Raw genomic sequence first — 23,670 nt, 5'->3', positions numbered from 1 at the left:
CTAGGAACCAAGTACAGTCCTAGGAAAACTATTCAATTGGCTAGTGCCACATAAACAACATTGAGCTTAAAGACATGAGTTTCAATCTTGGTGCTACCGTACTTTGTGGTAAGTGATCTTTGTGAGATATTAAATGGTATCTACATCAGAGTAGTATTTGCATCTCTACTTCTCTCTCTTTCCTCCATTGAGCTATTGTGTGCTGAGAGCACTATTTAAAGAGCTAAAGAACAGATCCAACCTTTCCTTGAGTTCCCACTATATTTATAAAGTCATACCAGGTACTACAGTGATTTATACTTGACACAAACAGAGTGTAAACTGATCTCAGAGAATTAAAGTGCTCAGAAAGAAGGGTGAGGTTAAAATGCTTAATGCTACCTAAATTTTGCCGTTCACGCCAGTTCAAAGAAAACCAACGGTATCTCTTGATGCAGGTATACGTGAAGCACAGTCTACACACAGATAAGAGCAGCAGGCAAAAGCCAAATAGGAATGCAAGAAAACATAAGGAACATTTCCTTAGTAACACAGCACATGCATTCCCTGGAAATGAAGAGAGTATTAACTGAACAGGTGAGACCAGTGTTTCACAGGGACCCACAATCACTGCCCTAAGACTGGTGACTCCCCACAAAGGTACTGACAGTAAGGTTTTTAAAAGTCAATAAATTAAAGGCTTGTCCTTTTGCACCCAGGCAGGCCCCAAGTTCCCTAACAAATCTGACAACACAGTAGACTTTTTGACAGCCCTTTACTGTTTGGGTCCAAGTATATTGACAGCCCGTATTAATTTCTTGTATAGCACAGAGGAGCAATATGTGGACGAACCACAGAAAAAGTAGGCTTTTGACAGCTTCACCCCAGTGTCTGGAGATGAAAATTGAGATAATTATGTTGACCTTTCTCTTGGACGTTCTTGGGGGAAATGAGATCTTTGAAAATCTATATTAACCTATCTAAAACATAGCCCCAAAAACTAAATTTCTTAGTAATCTGGAGAGTTTCACCTGCTATTTTTTCTTTCCTTTTTTAGGATTGAAACAGTGATATATCCAAAGAAATTTAATCCTTATAATTGCAATTTCTACTTTTATTCCTTTTCTACAATTTTAGTTTTTTTTTTCTTTTTTCAAATCCTGTTCCCGTGCATTCATTTCACGTAGCAGGGTTAATAGTATGATACAAATTGTAATTTAATGAAATTAACAAGTGTAAATGAGATCGTATATGCTTGTCTGTGTGTGTGTAATATTTTCATATGATATTCCAGGGACTTATCTGATCCTAGTGAACATCAGTTGTGGTTTTCACAGCATTGCAAAAAAATACAGTAAACCTTACCTGCACTACCTACTTTCTATAAGGAAAGGATACGGAAAGATTGTGGACAGTGTACATTTAAAGCTTTTTAAGGTTATTTATTCATTTTGAGGGAGACAGAGAACGTGAGTGGCGAGGGGCAGAGAGAGAAGGAGACAGTGAATCCCAAGCAGGCTCCACACTGTCAGCTTGGAGCCCGATGTAGGGCTTGAACTCATGAAACACGAGATCATGACCTGGGCTGAAACCAATAGTCCGACGTTTAACTGACTGAGCCACCCAGGCTCCCCCAGACAGTGAACATTTTCACTCTCTCCATTTCAATGGAAACAATCCCTCTGATCTGTGTTCTTTGTAGACATGTAGGCTATTTATGACACTGTCAAAGTACCCTTCAAATTAATCAAATGTTGAGGAATAGACTAAAAGTTCTGGAAAAAAAATTGTTGAAATAAGACCTCATACCTAAATTTTGGATCGGAATAAGTACTCTCTCTTCCTTTTCTGGCTTCCTGCCTGAAGCATTTGTTTAGTCAATGGCCTGTGGTTTTCTATTAGTGCAAAGCTTCTTCAAGAGACAAGGAAAAGCTAACCAATAATCCAGCAATCACAATAACAAATATTAATTCGGCCCCACTGGCTTGTCTTTCCAAAATCTACACGCAGATAGGGTTCTCTGGGAATCATCTTACACACATGCCAGAAGTGTGCCTAATCATTCCACCATATGTGATGAAATTTTCTCTTGAAATTGAAGCACATTAAATTCAGACACGTGATCATAATTTATAGGTTCACACCACTAGAATACCTCAACACAGTGTTGTAAATATGAAATCCATTTGATGTCTATACTTTCAATCCAATCATTTCTTATAAAAATTCTGTTATACTTTAAAATGTTTGCAAGTAACATCACACCGGCGGGCACGTGCACACACACACACACACACACAGACACAAACACATACACACACATACACACACACAGTGTCCTTGATCTAATCTTTTTTTTTTTTTTTTTAGGTTTATTTGTTTATTTTGAAAAAGGGACAGCGTGAGCAGGGGAGGGCCAGAGAGAGAGAGAGAGGGAGATAATCCCAAGCAGGCTCTGGGCTGCCTGATGTGGGGCTCAAACTCACAAACCATGACATCATGACCTGAGCTAAAACCAAGAATTGGCCACTTAACAGACTGAGCTACCCAGGCATCCCTGATATAATCTACTTCTATCAAGAGATTTACTGTAGACCTAAAAAAAATCTCTGATGTCACTCACCACAACAATAGAGTTCCACTTTAATTAAACTCATTTCAAGGAAAAGAACACTTTAAAAGTCATTACAGAATTAGAAAAAATGTTTGATTTTCAATGATTATCAATGATTATATCCTGGGGAACTAAGATGAGGAGTAGAGATCCAAAAAAAAAGTGAAAGAAGAAAAGAAAAGAGACCAGAGAGAGAGAGAAAGATAAAATGTGGGGAGAAAAAGAGACGATTACGACTTACATAATTTTTGTATTTTTGTACTAAAAAGCAGTTCTCATGATGCCATAAAATACTCATCCATCACCTTTGTCACCACTGTCGCGTGCCTACTCCCTTCTGTTCTGCATGCCAAACTGAAGCTCTGGGGCTCATATACCTGTGCTACCTTGAGTCAACTTACATCAGAGCATCAGGAAAGATACTTGACAGCACTGTTTTCTTTAGCGTACATGAGGGAGCTAAGTGCTCTAGAAACATATATAGGAATTTGCTTAAGTTCCCTGGTGCAGCTGATCACATCTCTACTGATCTCTGACGATTTCCTTTAGAGGTCTGACAAAGACTTACCTCACAGCCAGTGCCACTAAATGCAGCGTCTTCTCATATGTATACATTTTCGAGATGCCACTGTGGATCTAGATGCCTTGTTAGTCTTTTGTACGCTTTTGCCTGTTTTCTCTGTGTGGTCTTCAAGTTTTGCACTTTGTCTAAAGCCATGAGGACCGGCAATGCTATTTTTTTTCCCGTTTATGTAGTGCTTACACACAGAGGACTGTTAGTAAAACTCTTCTGCTCTCTGCAGGATGCAGCTCCCTCTGCAATTTTGTTTTTTATCACTGTCCTTGAGAAATAACATTAGCTGTCACCCCTCACATGAAAGAGGTGGGGGAGAGAAAACCGCCCTCATTTTCTGGTAATGTCTGTTTCCTTTCAGGGTTTCCCAGATCATGTTTATGTATTTTCTTTTTGTCTCAGATCTTTTGCTGAGGTCTTGCCCTTCTCACGGTTTTCATGTGTATCCATTTTGTTTCCTAGAGTCTCTTTTCCATTAGAGATCTTTCTTTCATAAGCCTGTCTCATTCATCTTTTCTCACATCTCAACACAGGAGTTTCCAATTGCAGACACCCCATCTTGTCTCTTGACCCTGCAGGCTTCCACCTGATGCTACAATTTTGACAATTTCAAAGTCTTATTAAAACCAATGTCTCTGCCACACACATTCTGTTCCCAGGATCCCTGTCTCTCATGATTATATGCTTTAATTTATGAAGGCATAATGTATGAAGCTTTTGCAGAGGCTCAAATATTATACATGGCTTTTTCTTCTAGGTAGGGGAATGATAATAACTAATTCTCAGTGAACTAAAATTTGGAACTAAAGAGGGCATTTATTTCACATGAATAATGTTAGCCAAAAAGAAAAGAGAACAAATATAACACCTCACTCTCAAGAAACATTTAATTTTAACTGTTTGTAGAAGCAAAAGGCTCAAGTCCACCCAAAAGCATGGTGTCTGTTGCCAAGCAACATAACTGGCCTTAGTTTTCAAATATATATATGTATATATGTGTATATATATATGTGTGTGTGTGTGTATGTGTATATATATACACATATATGTATATATATATACACACATATAAATATATATGTGTGTATATATGTATATGTACACATATTTCTGTGTATATATTGTCTATATATGTATATATACATATATATGTGTATACGTATATGTGTGTATGTATATATATATATATATATGTATATGTACATATATATATAAACATATATTTCTTTTCTCCGCCTTAGAGAGAGAAGACAAATTAATACAGTGGGAGATATGGTGATTATGGAAAACTTAAGGCCTACAAACTACTTATAGCTCTTTAACTTGCTTTTGCAGTTTTTATTTAACTTCTCTATTAAATACTTTTCATCCAAAATCATAGAGATACTCTGCACACTGACATGAACACTTTTAACCATTACTAGCAAAGATTTTTTACAAGGTGTTTTCAACAAATGAAATAGAAAAACTATGAAGTAATCTAGGTTCTAATAAATTAAAGCAGTTTCCATTTAAATAGCATTTATTCATTGTGAGTGCTAAGGACATCTTGCAGGAATGTGGCGGACCAAGTTTTACAGGTGCATCTAGATAACACATATCTAAATGACCAAGAACACACCTTCTTGTTAATTGTGTATTATTTAGATTGACAAATTTTTATATATGGAATATTTTCTATATTTAAATAAAAAGTCATTTCACATATTTATTTTTATATGTAATGAATAATGTTCTACTCTGACTAACCTGTGTAATAATAAATAATATATTCTGTACTTTTTCATTGTTTTAAGATGTATTTTTTTCACATTTTAAAATTTCTGAAACTGGGATATATTTGTACTACTACCTTGTAGGCCCATATATTTGATGTTTATATTACTTTTGTATGTTTGTAAACAATATGATTTTAAAAGTCTCTACTAAATGCAAAAATATCTTCAATAAGTATGAAAAAATTAAGTGAAATGAAAGCATTGTCTAAAGTTCAATTGGAAGCGTAGTTTAAAATCCCTTAGAGGTAGATAAAATAATAATACATCTTACCTTCAATGGGTCTTACATTAAATGAAAAGTGGCAGTTTCTGGCTTGTATAGCGTGAAATCTTGCGCCTGACAGTTAATAGTTTGGGAATATTGCATTTCTTAGAATTTATTTTTGAAACATACATTATTTGTTTTTACCTAACATGCACTTTTAAAAATCCATTACCTCTATAATAAATATCTATTTAAAAATATTCCATTCATGACTACTGTATAAATTGTGATTTCCATTTTTTATGACATTAAAAATATACTTCCTCACACAGGAAAGAGCCATTTTAGTGATTCAATTAATGTTTATAATAGCAGACAATAGATTGGAGACTTTCTCTGACCTTGAAGTTCCTTTAAGTCCGTAAATCAACTGACTGGCTATTTGGTGTGTGGGATTTTAAAAGTAGAATTGTCATATAGCACAAAGAGGTGCTAATTTGCCTCTTCTTTTTTTCTTTTTGTGGTAGGTAGATTATACTTTAATATCAGTCTGAAATTCTTTAATGAATATATTTGACCAACAATTTTATTTCCTAGTTTGGATTTGAACAAGTATGCTTTTAAGTCCTTTAATGTCACAGCCATCTTTTCAATGGAAACAATGGGAAAAACAAATAATTACTCATACCTAAAAAGTTGATTTTCATTATTTCTTTCACTCTCCAAATTTTGATTTCTCTTGAATTTTCAAATTGATAAAAATAATTTAAAAATTTAATAAAATTAGACATTTCTGAGATGAGATCCACCCAGCTCATATTTTCATGTCTTTTGTAACAACAGCCAGTTTTGAAGAATAATAATTGAAGTAAGCATATGAACTTTATTCATACCAGAAAGGATTTGGCCATAGCTCACCTTGAACAGATGGCTAATGAATGTTTTTACTTTAGGACTCCATGGTTAGTCTCATTCAAAGTGATGGCCACTTCCTATTTTTGTATATGACTATCACCTACCATGGGACAGTGACAATTAGAAGCAGCAGGACCTCCAGGTGTTTTTCTGTAATTAACCAATTGTGGAGTATTTATATTAGCTATGGATGGAGGTGTCTTTTTATCCACTAGTAAATACACTTAGGACATATGATTTCTAAATAAGTAAGCGTAACATCCAATGATAATAAAAGGAGTATTTGAAAGAAAATAACATTTCAATTTTAGGCAGCCTTCAAAAGAAGCAGTGGGAGAAATTCCTGTGAAACACCATGAAATCTGTAAAGCTGTGGAAATAGACCCAGAGAAGGCAGTAGGCCCTGAGGGATGACGGCCAAAACTTTAAGCCAGGGAATAGCTGACTTGTGGACTCTCCAGGGAAAAGGCCACAGTTTATTTTTCACTTTCATTCAGTTTTAAGTACCTCTGACCCATAAGAGACATAAAAACATAAAACTGAAAACGTTTTGTTTTTCTATTTCTCGGAAACCAAGTATGTTGAGTGGGATTGTTGAGCTCCATGTGACTGAATGCTTTGGTTGTAGAAAATTCACTCCTAGTCTTTGTGCCTGGGGAGAGTGATGGACTATAAAAATGGACACCAAAAAGAAATTTAACTTGTGACAAATCTAGTATACATCTGCAATATTTCAGTGTAGAGCCTAATGAGATCAAATGAGAAGTCTGAAACATCTCCTCAAGTGGCCAAACCCTATCATAACTGGTCTCTTTGCTTCACATTCAAGTTTCATTGGTGGCATCTAAAACTATCAGGACTGACTAATAAGTGTCTCTATGTAGATATCAACGTCTCAGAGGGTTCAAGATTATTATAATTTTGTTTCAGAATCTTTTAGGCAAATAATTTCAAAAGATTAAATTGTGGTGAGGAGGACGCCTCCTGTACCAGGCACCCACCAGTCAAATATCTTAATGTATTTAATCAACACAGCTATTTTAGCTAGCCAGAGAGCATACCAATTTGAAAGATGAAGAAAGAGATTGTTTAGTAAACAAATAAGGAAGACGGGTACTGGTGCTAGGTTAGCTTCCGGATGGAAGAAGGTGATAATGTGTTCATCTTTGTGTTAGATATCCCACCTTTTCAACTTGCAGCAAATATTGAAAAATAATTCTAGCTAAAGCAGTTACATGGAAAATGTGTAAATATATTCCTTACTCCCTCCCCTTCACAAACCATCTGAGCTTTCTTTCCTACCCATGTCATTTGTGGATGTGGCTGTGGCTGGCAATCATTATAAATATGATTTCAATGTCACAATTTAGATAATTTCCCCTATTCCCTTTACATTTTTGTTTCTTAAACTCTAAGTTATTCTAGAAAGCTTATACTTTTAATGAAAATGAAAACAACTTTTAAAATATTTGTTCTTGTGTTTAGTAAAGTTTAATCCCTTTTTAATAGAACTGACTGAAGAGGATTAAACATGTGAGAAATGAAATGAATATTAAACACTTAGGAAAAAATAAATAGCTTTGTCATTTGAGACCACAAATACAGGGTTAATACATTAAAAATGGCAGAAAAAAATAGAGTGGTATTTTATATATGTTCTTTCCAATTCAACTTCTGATATAAGCAATAAATTTGAAATAAGGCTTGAGGGAAAAAAAAAAACAAAGGTTCAGGTAAAGGAAAGAAATTAGGTGAATGATGATCTGAATATTTGTGAAAAAAATGTCAACTATCTCGAGCAATTTCACTCAATTAACAGAAGAAGTTACATGTCAAATTCTATCTGTGGCTGAATTTACTGGTTGACTGACTCTATTACCCAAATTTGGCAACACAGTATAGTTTCCTTGTGTGGATAGTTATTTCCTCGGTAAATCAAGAATGTCACAAAATATAACTACAAGTAATATTATTGCTACTATTACCACTGTCACTACCAGTGACGGGTTTAGAGTTTTTACCTTGTGATGGACCTTGTAAAGAATTGTATCCAGATTAGCTTTTTAAATCTTTACACTAAATACATTTAAAAGTTACTACTATCATCCCACCTTTAACCATGAGGGACTGAAACCAGCTGTGGTTTGGAGTCAAGATTATGCAGGCTTCCCTGATGTCAGAGCCCCTGCCCAACTAATACAGTATATTAATACTATTCCATCATTATTACAAACTGAATTATCCATATAATATTGGGAGTGGAATAATAGTTGTCTCTTCTTTTAGAAGTGACACATAGTGACACTTCTTTTAGTGACATAGTGTGTCATTCCTAAAAGAAGAGACATTACTCTATTCCCAATATTATATGAAGCTTTGCTGTCATATAATATTGGGAATATTCCCAATATTATATGAAGCTTTGCTGTCAGAAAGACTTATGTGTAATCCTCAGGTCTGTCATCTACTATCTGTGTGATTCTAGAAGAGATTAAGCTTTCGAAGCCTCATCAATAACATGAAGCAAAAATCATCCACTATCAACCTTAGCACACGGGAGAAGCTGTGAAAAGACTTATTGAATAAATTATTAAAGTCTCTTATATTCCCTTAGGGAGGCAAGAAAAAAGTCAATCAAGGCGGTACCTACTATCTCTATGATCATGCCAGTTTGTACAGGTATTAAATAACAATGAATGTGATAAGGTTATAAATTGACACTTAGTAATTAAATGCATTATTTACCACTACTCTTTGTGGTAGGTACTATTACTAACTAAGGATTGAAGAACTGCCATTTTCCCAGCTTTTGTGTCAGAGACAAGTAGTCTGTGAGTCCACTCAGGTCACAAACACCCTCTTCTGGTCCCACCCACCCAACGAGGCAACAGAAGGGCAGGCTACCCAAGGTTGAGGGAGACCACTGCCATTTGTTCACATTCTTTTCCTTCTATACAAGAAAGCTAAGAGTTCTCTACAAGCAATTTCTTTACTTCCAACTCTCTCATTTGTAACTCAACATGAAAACTCTTTTCTATTCCTTCATCTTCACTAAAATTGCTATTGTAAAGGGAATCTCATGGATTCTAAAACCGCGGGATGCTTTTCACTTCTTAGGTTTCTTTTATGCTTTTGACATTTGACTCTCTCAATCACTCTTCCTTTCTGAACCCTCTCTTCTGCTCCCTGAATATCATATTCCACTGTTCTTTCTCTAGTACTCTTGTTTGTTGCGTTTTAGCCTCTTTCATAGACTCTTGTCAGTTTGTCCTTATAGCGCTAGAGTTCTGCACTTGAACTTTCTTTTCTTTTCTTTTCTTTTTTTTTGTACCACTACAAGTTTTCCTCGGGTGATATATCCATCTCAAGTGTTTCACCATTTATATTCTGAATTTTTTAATACTGATTTCTCTGCTCCAGATTAATCTTCTCCTTTCCAGAGACATATTTGTCCACTACTGATTATTTATTCTTCATTATTCTACAGACACTTCCAACTCAATAAGTTTAAAGTTTAAACACAAAAGCAGTTTTTTTTTTCTCTTCCTTCCTTTAATGCCAATATAGCTTCTTTCTTGATATTCTAATCTCAGTGAACACCTGGTTGTCAACCCTGTGGATCAAACAGAAGACTCATGAAACATTTTGAATCTGTCCTTCAGAATCTACATCCAAATTGACAAAAATATCCAATTTATTCTACATCCTTACAAGTCTTAAATCCAACTATTTCCTTCTAATTTCTTTTACAACCTTAGTTTAAGCCCCATCTTTTTGACCTGAAAAACTCTTTCTGGCCAAGGCCTTGCCTGCATCAATCCATTCTCCTCTTTGTAGCCACAATAATGTTCTAAAACACAGATTAGACACAATGACAATTTTGCATAAATGAAATGGTTCACATACCATTTTATTTTATTTATTTTAAAAATAAATTCCTAACCTTTTGGAATGCTAACTGTTGTTGTTGTTTGTTGTTGTTGTTGTTATTGTGTTTAATTTTAAAATAATCTCATTCTTGACTCCCTCCTTAACTGGGATTTTTGCCACTCATTAACACATTTTCTATTACCCTGTCATGTCACCCAGAATGACTTGTAGTTCTACAAATTATCCGTGCTCACTTAACATAAGTCTTACCTTAGAGTCTAGGCTGCTTTCTTACCCAGCAATGTCTGCTCTTACCTACCATCTTCAAGGGCTGAGCTTACCTGAACTTTAAAGTTCAGCAGGGCCCCTTTGTGTGTTCCCTGAAGACTTTTCTGACCATTCTCTCCTTAACCAGGAGTACTACTCTGCTGTGAACCAAGCCTCTTTTTTTTCTAGCACTCATCGCATGACATTGGGATTATCTACTTATGGTTTTGCCTTTGTCCTGAAAAGTCAAGAATGGTACATCTGTGCTGTGTTTCTTTGTTTCTCCAGCACTGAGCAGAGTGTCTGGCATAGAACTGAGTTCAACAAGTACTTGTGTCATGAAGGAAAGAACAAATGTGCTAGAGAAATTACCCATTGATATCTGAATAAGTACAACCTGTGCCAAGATACTGAAATGGCGCTGATGAAGGGATTGGCCAGATTGAATCACGAAGTTAGAAAGGTTTTTTGGAAGAAGTATATACTGTGTCACAGAGAAGAAGGGAGAAGAGCAGATAACAGGACAGAATAATGGCTGGAATAAAGACACAGGGAGAAAAGAGACACACTGGCTCAGCTGAGGACACCAAGATGCTCACAATTACAAAGATATCTGAAGATATGGAAAGATGTTTATTACTGATTAATTCCTATCAAAATAATCCCTTTCATTACGGTATCACCCTCGGCTTTGTAAAAGAGAGTCTCACCAAATACCAAGCCTTGAATCTTTTAAAGATCTTTGACAGCACATTCTTTCAGTGAAAGCTGTTAGTGTGCAATATTTCCTAAAGATGATGTGTCAAATATTTTACTCTAACCAATGGGATGAATAATGTGAATATTTAAAACAAACAGAGCACATTATTTTTTATACGATGCTTGTGTTACTTTTGTCTCAGACCCAGCCTACAGACTTTAAAATACAAGGAAAAAAGCATAAAGCCCATCCTAGGACACTTCATTATAAGAAGGTACGTCAAGCAGTCCTTATAAATGAATGCATCTTCTGTTACCATAAAAGGGTTATTTTTCCGTCATCACTTTGTAATCCTAGAAACGCTGCCCAACTTGATGTGAGAGGTACTCAACTCAAAGTTGTGAAAACAGCTTCTCCTCAGTGTCTCCATTCTATTTGATTATTTTAGGGAAAAGAAAGTCCATGTAATGCCCCCTTTCCTTAATTTCTTTGGCTGACCTCCAAAGTGTGGCTGTCAGGTAGTGTTAGCTAAATAAGTATGAGTCATGGCCCGTGGCCCACTTACTGTCAGTCACTTGGATAAGAATATGCTCCCCCATATTAACACTGCTGAACGTAAGGAGTAGGGACCATCAATATAATTCTTTTCAGTCTGATGCCCGAAGGCTGAGTAAGGACATCAGGAACTGCTATCAAAACAGGCACAAAGACATTCATGGATTTACTTTTTTTAGTATAAGAGGTATTTTATACAAATGCAATTAAACTTCACCTTATCAAGGAAGTCTTTGGTGATGAACTTCATCTGCCATCTCTCACTTGGCAGCTTCCACCAGTATTTAGTCATGTTTAATATTGTAAATGTCATTGTTTAATATGTTGCTCTGTAAATGTGGTCTCCATTTGTGTGCGTGATGTGCGTCTGTATGTGTGTGTGTCTATCTCCTCATTTAGACTGTCAGCTCACTAGGGATGAGTTTTCTGCCTCATATTTTCCGTTCTCAGATCTTTCCAGAGTACCTTAACTACATTAATTTTCTGAGCTTATGCTAAATAAAAATGGAAAGATAATCTTGCTTGTGATTCTCAGATACACTCTTCTGTAAATTATCATAATATTGTTTTCTCCTAACTGTCAAAATAAAATGAACCTAAGGAAGACAGTATCACACAAAATTTTCCAAACTGTATAGATTATCTCTCTGAAATACTGAGTATATTATTTTTATTTGTAGCTATAAAAACATGGATATAAGTATAGACATAGTTTTCCTTCCATCAAAAAAAATGCATATAGTACTGTGTCACAAAGGAATCAACTCACATAAACAAAATTTCAAAGCCACAGGAAATTAATAATTTTATTTAAAGATCTATCAATCCCTGGGAGAAAAGGTTGATCATTTCATCTAGGATATCTTGCAATGTGAAGCACAGCTACACCTGCCTAGACCTCTTGAAAACTAACATAATAAACAGAAAAATGTGTCAATCTTTTTAAACTACAAAGGCATCGCAGCATCTTAAATACAATGATTTCTAACTGCAAACTTCCGAACACGGGGTACTCAGAACGGCTGTGGCAATGTTGGTTAAGGCTTCTTAACATTTGTTCTAGATTTTTCAGTTTTGACTCCAGTATTGTTGCTGTTGCCGTGGCCGCCGTTGTTGTGTTAACTGTTGCACGCAAATAGGTCAGGATGGGTTTAGTAGATCTCCACTTGTACTAAAAGTCACCTGTAATGTGTGAGACGCATACACGGTGAACAGAGGCCTCGTTTTACTACTCCTTTTTTGACCCTTTTCGGAGGCAATGTGGTCACGCCAAGGGCTTGCTTATCAAATAAAGTGCATCCGTTCACAAGTGGCTAGGGACTCTCTCTCTCCTCCTTTTGGTCTCCGGTGGAAGTGGGAGGAATATGTGACGCTGCGGGCCTTACTGCCACGTGGTGAATCAGCGGATCCTGCTTTGGAGGGCGCCCCTAACAGGGAGACAGGTCAGAGGGAAAACGAAAAATGACCAGTGAAAGCGGAACTGATAGGTATGGGGAAAAGTAGACGCTGAGAAGTTCTGTTTTAATTCTTGTGGGTTTGTTTATTTATTTATTTTTTTTATTTTGTCCTTTTTAAAAATTTTTTTTTCAACGTTTTTATTTATTTTTAGGACAGAGAGAGACAGAGCATGAATTGGGGAGGGGCAGAGAGAGAGGGAGACACAGAATCGGAAACAGGCTCCAGGCTCTGAGCCATCAGCCCAGAGCCTGACGCGGGGCTGGAACTCACGGACCGCGAGATCGTGACCTGGCTGAAGTCGGACGCTTAACTGACTGCGCCACCCAGGCGCCCCTTATTTTGTCCTTTTTAATCTATTTATTTATTTTGAGAGAGAGAGAGAGCCCAAGCAGGGGAGGGGCAATGATGAGGAGAGACAGAATCCCAAGCAGCCTCTGCACCATCAGCGCAGAGCCCGATGCAGGGCTGGAACTCAGGAACTGTGAGATCGCGACCTGGGCGGAGATCAAGAGTCAGATGCTTAACCGACTGCACCCCCCCAGGTGCCCCTAAACCAGCACTCCTGCTTAATCATTTCCTGTTCCTGCCAAGGTCAAGAGTCCGTTGCTTCCTGACCATACCACCCAGGAATCCTGGTCTTAACTCTTGTAAACAACAGTTTCTTGTCACATATCGTGCCTATGTAAACTCTGTATCTTTTAATTTTATTATTGATTATAATTTAACCACTTCACAATAAATCGTCTAGGATTTTTAATCTCCATTTTGAAGAAATGGGATGATGCACACATAAAATCACTGTTTCATCAAATCTGGAAAATGTTTGGCCACTGATTGTTCACGTATTTTTCTGTCAGCCCTCTCCCCTTGAGAGATTCCAATTACATGCATATTAGGCTACTTCTAATTGTATATTATCACTTCTACGTGGAATTGGAAAGAGCTGAACTCATAGAACCAGACACTAGAATGATGGTTACCAGAAGGCTGGGGCGTAGGAGAATGGGGAGATGCTGGTCGAGAGAACAAATTCCCAATTATATGATGAAATAACTTCTAGGGATCTAATGTACACCATGGCAGGTATAGTTAATCATACTGTAGTATATGCTCAGAAGTTGCCAAAAGAGTAGCTCTTAAGTGCTCTCATTGTGAAAAAGAAATGGTAATTGTGTGACGTGATAGAAGTGTTACCTAAAGTGATGGCAATAAGCATTTTGCAAAATATGAGTGTGTCAAATCAACACCATTGTACATCTTAAAACTCACACAATGCTACATGTCAATTATACCTCAATAAAGCTGGGGAAAAATAAAGACAGACACACACACGGTAAGTTTTCAAAAAATGAGTGTTTTAATTTTCAAATTTTATAATTGTACTTTGGAGACCTCAACTTTGAAAACAATTGTGAGGAGGGTCCTGTGTTTAACTGGATGAATTTATACCCAAAATTAGAGTAGAATGAAGTGACAGGGAATACAATTTTACAACATCTGAATTTGGTGAAGCATTCAAGCAAATCGCAAAATAGAGACAATTCATTTGATGAGGTTTGTCATTAAAAATGTTTGTCAAAGGAAAGTATTTTGAATGAAGTAAAAAAGACAGTACATGTGAAAACATTTCGGTTGAAGTAGTCGCACATTTCCGCAGAGAAAACAAGACAACGGAGATGTTCTCTGTTTAGCAGTGTTTTCTCAGAGCTATGGAGTACCTCAGTATCTATAGCTATTTCCTAACTAAAATATCTATAAATAGTCTTATGTAAAAATATTATAATCCACAGAGAAAAGTCCAATGGGGGTGTCAAGAATTTTCAATTATTGTTAATAAAAGTCAACTTGGAAAAAATATTGAAGATTTTATGTGGAAAAGACTAATGGAAAAACATTTTTTTTTCCTTCAAATGGATCAATGACATGATAGAAGAGACAGAGTTAAGACTATGTGGAATATTTAGTAAAATTATTTTGTTTATTTTAATTACTACTTTCAGCTAGTCCACATACTGTTTACCAATCACTTTATTGTATATGGATGTATATTTTCAGGAATAACTTCAGTTTTGAAAATAGTTCGTGACTTTTAACTTATTTTACAGGATTTCCTTTAAGTGAACATTTCAAAATTATCAACTTTTTAATTATTTTCAACATTCTCTGTCATATAATTGCATGGCTTGAACAGTATATCACATTCGAACATTCTCACATCCGAACGTACTGTGGAAGCTTCGGGTGGGTTTACTCTCCCGGGTGCATACTCTTTGCTGTCTTTCTGCTTCCACCTGGGCTACTGCCACACCCCTGAAAGAAACATCCCAGGGATAAAAAGGGCAGAAACACTTCAATTAAAAGGTGGCATTTCTTGGTTTCCGCATTGTAGAAGCTTGAGGTTTCCCTGGACTCCATGTACAATCAATTGTACAAATACTATCCACTGATTAAGGATTCTGTTAGTGAAACTAGAACCCCATCTCCAGGATGTGGAAGTGTGTTGTTTATATATAGAGATTTTCCTTATGGATGCTTTAATGGCATGTCCCTTTACAAATAGACTATTTTGGAAGGATAAAATCATCTATCTATCATCTATCTATCTATCTATCTACCTATCTCTCTTTCTATGTATCTATTTATCTATGTATCTATCTATCTGCCTATCTATTTATTTTTATCCCCCCTTCTCCTGGACCATTTGAGAGTAATTAAATTACAAATGATTCCCCTTTACTTCTAAATACTTTAGTGTATATTTTTAAAGAATAAGAGTATTCTCTAAAATCTCTTACATAGCATCAATACAAGTATAAAATTTAGGAAATTAACATTGACACAAAATTGTCATCTAATCTATAATATGTATATTCAAATCTCACCAACTGTCCCCACGATGTCCTTTAGAGTATTTATTTGGGGGTCTAGGATCCAACCCAAGATTACACGTTCCATTTAGTATCATATCATTTTGATCACCTTTAATGTGGAATCATTCCCATGTCTTTCTTCGTCTTTCAAGACCTTGACATTTTTGTAAAGAAATAAAGTCACTTTTAAAGAAGCATTTACTCCAGAATTACACATTCTCTTAAATAAAATATGTTACCCACATGAATTTTGTGAGGAGGCCTTGGTTATGATAATTGTAAAAGATAAAGAGATCATGCAGTTGAGTTTAATTTTTTCTTTTATGATCTTCCATATTCATTATGATCTGTCCTTTAGAATGTGGGACCAATTTCCATGGGAAAACATGATGTTTGTAATCAATTCTGTGACAGCTTCTGGGGTGACGGAGCTTAAGAAAAGGAAGAGAAAGAGGCAAGCTCAAGAGGAAGAGAAAGAAGAGAACAAGAAGAAGGAGAAAGAGAAGAAGAAATAGTACAGCTTTCTTAACAATGCTCTAGAAAGGGTTTTCGTATGTGCTTATCCAAGAGTCTTCCTAAGACTTTTCCACCATTGAAGATATATTCCACAAATATTCTAGAAGTTCTTCCTTTATCTTCTAAGCAAATAAGTCAGTAAACTACAGCCCTCCAGGTCTCCCCAAAATACTGCAGGAAAGAATACTTCTATTGGATCCCAGTTTAATTACTTTAGGAGTGCTCGTTGTTACAATATTTCATGGCAAATGCAAGTGCCCTAGAAATTTACAAACCTGCTGTGGAAAAAAATGGTGAGGGGGCTTGGTTGCTTTTCACAAGTTTTTGGGAATACTAATGATACTATAACTGTGGTTTTTTTTGGTTTTTTTTTGTTTTTTTTTTAATTTTTTTTTCCAACGTTTATTTATTTTTGGGACAGAGAGAGACAGAGCATGAACGGGGGAGGGGCAGAGAGAGAGGGAGACACAGAATGGGAAACAGGCTCCAGGCTCTGAGCCATCAGCCCAGAGCCTGACGCGGGGCTCGAACTCACGGACCGCGAGATCGTGACCTGGCTGAAGTAGGACGCTTAACCGACTGCGCCACCCAGGCGCCCCTATAACTGTGTTTTTAAATGTAAAAATGTAAAGTCCCCATGCAACATACCAGGTAAGACTGGTCTAGGAAACACTTATAAAGACCCCAGTACTTTATATAGAAAACATTGCTGTTTGTGTATTAAAACATGTACATTAGAAAAATAATGTTAGCATTGTGCAAGTCACTTGGAACCATGATAAAACATCTTAAACCAAACTGGTTAAATGTATTTCAGCAACACAGTTCTTTGATTTTGAATGCTTTAATTAAAGCATTCTCTTGACTTTGGTGACAACAGAGAGAACAAAATATCTTTAATAATTTAAAAGTGAATTATGAAATCATTTTAATTTTGCTCTCTCTTTTTTGCTTTCTCTCATTACACTATGAATCTTTTAGTCAGGGTCAAGACCAGACCAATGATTCAATTTTTTTTTTATTTCAAAGATTAAACATGTTCTAGTAATCATTGAGAAATATTAATTTTATTCCAAGAATAGTTTTGAAAAAAATTTCTCTACCTTGTTCTGTTTATATTTCTTAACTGTTTTAGGAGTTAACTTAGACAGCGAACAGTTATTTTGTTAATATGTGCTACTTCTCACCTGACTATCTCTTGAGAATTGCACTTAAGATGCAGTAATTATTTTTGTCATTTTCATATAAATCAGTAAACTACATATTTAGTGTTACTGACATAGTGCTGTGGGCAATTAAAAACACAAACACTATTGATAGCTATATTTTAAAAACAATTTTTAAAAAAATCCTGTACTGTTTACAAGGTTTGTCTGTGTTCAAAATATCCCTGATGTACATTTGTAAAAATATTGGCTCAAACCTCCTTACGAATTGCTTTGTAGATCCCACTGGTGGATATAATGACCTCTTTCACCTTGTCAAAAGGGCAAACTTGTCAAGCTCACAGTAGTCAATACTCTGAAGAGAATCCCTTCAGCCCAGAAACATGGACCAAGTAGGGACTCCGGAATGCAGGTGCTGAGATGTGCGGGCTTGACAGAGACAAATAGTATTAGGACTCACCAGCTGATCAAGGACGAAGGGACACTCAGCCTCTGAAGCTGAAGCCCACTTAGATTTCTCCTGTATCACTTAATGATGTGAGCAGAGACTTAATTCTTTGAAGTCTCTGATTTAAGGAGCCGAAGAGCAAAGGCAGCCTTTTGCTTGATCTGATCCTTGTTATTAAAAGAAGCAGAGGAGATAAAACACTTTCTATTTTTATCCATTGATGTAGTTTCAGGTCAGTATTTTAGTCTGTTCATGCATATTTTGCCCTCTGACCTTATTTGAAAGTTTTAACTCACTTCTGATTAGACTATCAATTAATCTGTTGATATATTCTTTAACTGATTAGAGTTAACTATTTCTAATTTGAAAGAAACGGTTTTATTTCAGCTGATTTTTCATCATCCATTTTACATTCCAATTTAAGATCCTACATGAAAATCTCAGAAAATTTACGAAAATGAATCAATATATTTTGATAGCCTTTCTTAAAGAAGTAGGAAAGCTGGATCATCTTCTCTAAGTATAGCCCATCCTCCACTGTCTCTCAAAAAAAAAAATTAAGAGGTGTGATTCTTTTTTTCTTTTTTAATTTCCTACTCAGATTTACTCTGTATCATCACAGTTCTAGATAGTATCAATTGGAATGCTATTCCACACTATAGAATTCGAATGACCTTCTGAAAATTTCTGAAAATTCTCAAGGCAAGAAAGGATTGTGGCTTATGGTCCTCTCTGTCTTTGCTTTGCTCTTCCTGCTTAATCATTTCAGTTTATGGATCTTATTGTGGTCCAGTACATGGTAGTTCTATTCTTTTTTAATTTTATTTTTAAGTTTATTTATTTAGTTTGAAGAAAGAGCACAAGTGGGGGAGGGACAGAGAGAGAAGGAGACAGAGAGACTCTCAAGCAGGCCCCACACCGTGCAGAGCCTCAAGCAGGGCTCAAATCCATGAACCATGAGGTCATGACCTGAGCCAAAATCAAGAGTGGGACACTTAACCCACTGAGCCACCCAGTGCTCCAGCAGTTCTGTTCTTAAGGCGATTTACAGAAATATACTATCCAAGCCTCTTCTACAAATACTTCACTCTCACATGACTTTGTTTGTAGTAGCTACATTTCCAGAAGGTTTTGATCAGGTAGGGAGATTTACAATGCAAATACTCTAATACGGTATTGATCATCACGTTTTGAAACTACTACATTCACAGTACTGTACTTCTCTGAAATGAATGCTCTCATCCTTCCCATTTTCCTCTAGACTCTGTTCTGTCTCCAAACTGCTATTCATATGTTAACACGGAAAAATGCATAGATTTTTTAATGTATATATTTAGTTCTAGCCTATTCATTGCCATGGGCACCTAAACTTCTATCCCAAATGGCTTATTACCATTATCATTAAAAAAAAACAATGGCTTATTTTCTTAAATAAGAATAATTTCATCCTTGAAAAGGAAACACGTTTTAACTATGAAGAGATTTTTAAAAAACACCTTACCATACTTCTCTACATATGATCAGAGACCCTGATCACCAATATTAACGATGTTAAAGATATGTTTACCTTTCACTACAGACTTCATATTTAGGTTAGCTATAATAGAAGTTAAGCCTAAAAGAAAATGGTAGTTTATACTTCCCCTTTTGTCATGCTTTTGACTTTCAGCCTGAAGGATAGCAACAGCCTTCATTTCCTGAATTGTCATTGAGCTCACATCCCATTGTAGTGATAGTACAACTCCGAACATCAGTATCAATATCAATATCCTCCCTGGGAATAACAGCACAACCGGACTTTTACCTTTGGGAGGACTTGGTCCCTGTCAGATATTTTTAAGTTCAAACAAATGCTGTCGGACAAGCTATAAATTCTGGAAGCAAACCTGTCTTCTTGAGATGAAGACAATCAATACAGATGATCTGCCTTTAAATGATACCTGATTTACCCTTCATCCCTCCCCATGTTTTAATTATACTATTCTTTCTCAGTATAATAACCCTAACTATTGCTATTGCAACTGACACTATTCACACGTCAGATAAGATGTTATGAAGCAATGACTACTAATAAAGCACCTAGGGAGGTGTAGACTATTTTTATGCAACATTCTTGTTCATTTTCTCTATAAAGCTTATGCATGTAACTAAGCCATAGCTCCAGATCTTCACACTGGTCATGGTTCCCTTATAACTAGCTATTAAGCATTGGAGCTGATAGTTCAAATGTAACTATGCATATCCACCAACTGAAATGAAATGTATTATGGTAATAGCTTGCATTCCTTCAGTTAATCTGCAACTTTTAGTTACAAGTGCCTGAAATGAGTGATTTTATTTAAAACAAATTCATCTTCACTAGAAAGATTAATAGAACAGTGTTGGAAAAATTATTTAGTATCTAAGAATTTCAGCTTAATCATCTATAAAGTTGGTATAATAAAGCAGGTTTCTTGGGACCATATGTGAAATCATAGCATATATGTAAAGCAAAGGTCGCCAACTCAAACACCCCTAAATGCCAGATTAATCACAAATTAACAAATCCAGATGAGTATAAGAGAGTATGAATTTTGGGGACTTTTAGACACCTGCAATAGATAGAAGTATCTAAACACAAAATTTATCTTGGCTACACAAAATATTAAGGAGGAAAATCTGGCTGCAAATTGCTTGCTACTTGTAAAAATATTTAGTATGCAGGAGGTTCAAAAATCTAGTCCTCTTTTTCTCTTCTATTTTCCTTCTACCTTCTACTCTGACATATTGGGGACCTCAGGCTTATAAGTGGTAATCTAAGTGAAAAATAAAGATAGCTAAAGCACTTTCTATGTTCTTAAAGATCACTGAACCTCCTGGGGAGACACATAGCAAGTAAAATATAACCAGGCAAGAGCAATAATGGAAATAGAAGGGTAACAGAATATGTCTCCCCAAAACATGACTGTTAGAGTTCAGGACATGCTATCCCAAAATATGTCACTTTGATTGTTTTGAGCTGTAGGCACTTGGAAACAGCAGACACAGGGAGAGGCTTTCTCTGAATTCTTATCTGCCGGAAGACAAATCCCCCAAAAGAAACTTAATTGTCATCAATCCTTCCCAGGAGTTTAGTCAAGACTGACTCTTATCACAGAAAAGGAGTCTAGAAGTCAACACCACACCCAGACAAACTTTGTCACAAATATCATACCTCCTATCTATTCTTCTAAAGGTCTATTAAACTTTGTAAAAAATATTTAGTTTCCCCTAAGAGGCCTACATCCCTCTTCCCCTTTCCTATTAAGGTAATACTCAATCCTGAATTCTAAAGCCACCTCTTTGAGCTACTATTTTCTCTGGGTTTTCTTTTATACATACATTACATGTATGTATACATGTTAAACCTCTGTTTCTTTTTCTCTTGTTAATCTTTTATTACAGGAACTCTTCTAAGAATTCAGAAGGGTAAAGGGAAAATATTTTTTTTCTCTTCTACAACATGTAAGCCAATGTTCTATATATACCTAAATCACCAATGAAGGGTTTCCTTAATGAGTTCATCAAGGAAGTTTTCATAGATGATCTGGCAGTTGAGCTGCATCTTTCAGTAAAATAAGGTAGCCCATGGGAAAAAGAGGAGGGCCAAGGGCGTTCAAAATTACAAGAAATATCTGTGCGAAAATATGAAGACATGAACATTTATGGCAATGATTCACCAACCTTACAGCCTTGTACTCAACTAATTAGACAACGACAGCATGCATTCCCTAAGGCTATAAGAATAAATAAATAAATATATATATATATATATTTAAAAACTAGATAAATGCTTACCTAGAGTCTTTAATTATTCAGCAATATTTTGAATTCCTAATGCTTTTACCAAAGATTTATTCCCAGAACCTAAAATAAATTTGCATGGATATTTCATTATATTATGTACTAACTAAAAACTTAAACTCAGCGTATTTTAATGGGTTTCAACAATATAGTCATTTGGGGATAATTCATAATTACTATTGGCATTCCTTATCTTCTCACTCATGCCAGAGGCATCAGCATTAAATGTTAGTTGTTTGATTCTTTTGGCTCCCTAATGGTTTGTTGCTTTGTGTCAGGACCTTATTGCCTCTGATCTGAACTGTTAAAATATCTTGCTATTCTTCTCTTCCTCCTCAATCTACTCTGAATTAATCTTTCCATAACATAATTTTCATCCTATTGCTTCTCTGCTGAACAACTTTTAGTAATCCCCTATTGCCTACAAAAATAATACAAATAATTTAAAAAAATAAATAGTGACTATTCAGCTTGGTTCAAACTGTCAAAATGACTCTATGTTTTGCCAGTTGGCCAGAATGGGAGTGATAAGATATGAGGGAAAAAGAACAAGTAGAGTATTAATTTAGAGAGTCCTGGCACTTTGGGTTTAAATCAGAGTTCAGTGATAATTTTTGTATGACTTTTTTGTTTGCTTGTTTGTTTGTTTGTTTGTTTGTTTGTTTTAAGAGTTGTGAAATGTTGGGGCACCTCGGTGGCTCAGTCAGTTAAGCCTCTGAATTTGGCTCAGGTCATGATCTCATGGTTCCTGGGTTCCTGAGTTTGAGCTCTCCATCAGGCTCTCTGCTGTCAGTGCAGAGCCAGCCTCAGATCTTCTGTCCCCCTCTCTCTCTGTTCCTCCCCCACTCGCTTTGCTCTTCCCCTGCTCACTCCCTCTCTCTCTCTTTCAAAAATAAATAAACATTAAAAAAAAAGAGTTGTGGTGGGTTGTTGTGACAATTAGAGATAATATAATAGATGCTCCAATATTTTCAGAAATGAACAGAACTGGATCTGGTTGACAAGTTCTGACAGCCTAAAAATAAGAATTTCAAACATGTTACAGGACACTAGGAGACCCAGACATATACAAGGAGAGGGCATTGAAGAGGTAAACAGGGCAGAAATAAATAGGAGGACAATAAGAATCTCAGGGGATTGATATCAGGTGGATATCCTTGTAAGAAACAGGTCTAGGAAGTCCATTAACAGGAAAAAAAAAGAGCCAGAGAAGAAATTGAGATCAGAAGTTTCATACAGCAGAAAATGGCACTGTCTCAGCAAATGGAGTTTCCAGGGCACAGCTCAATCATGAGGTAAGACAGAATATGAAAAATGGAAACAAGATTCCCAAGCCCCTACTATATGAATACGGGCAACTTTGATTTTCCTTACTTAGGAACCAGATCTTTTTCAGAGCCCAGAGTTGGTAGAATCCATAGGGTGATCACATCTGGAATAAATAATATCACCCTGGAGTGATATTTGGACTAGAACAGAGAAAGGGATCCGATCCAGACTCCTATGTAATTTTCTTATTAAATTTGAACTGGACACACTAAGGTTTGTTAATAGTTTGGGGTTTATAAATATTCTTTTCATCTATGAAAGAGATTTCCACTGTAACAATATATTCTGTATAGAGTCAAAAAGTCACATATATTCTCAAATACAACACTATAAGGCAATGGTCTATAGAGAAGAAGATAAATGTATATCTAAGCTTCTAAACCCCTCATCAGTGGTGGAAATAAAGAAACACACACCCTTCCCCCCAGTTAAGATGATTTAGACCATATTTGTTTAACAAAACCCTTACTATTGTTTGGAAACTTTTATTAACTCCATTTTACAGATGTGGAAACTGAGCAAAATAAGTTGAACTAACTTTCTTTAGGTAGTACTGATAGAAAGTGGTATAGGTAGGATTGAACTCAGTCAGTTTGGCTCTAAA

Source organism: Lynx canadensis, chromosome B2 (assembly GCF_007474595.2).
Source record: "Lynx canadensis isolate LIC74 chromosome B2, mLynCan4.pri.v2, whole genome shotgun sequence".
NCBI lineage: Eukaryota > Metazoa > Chordata > Mammalia > Carnivora > Felidae > Lynx > Lynx canadensis.
This window is presented reverse-complemented; position numbering follows the sequence as displayed.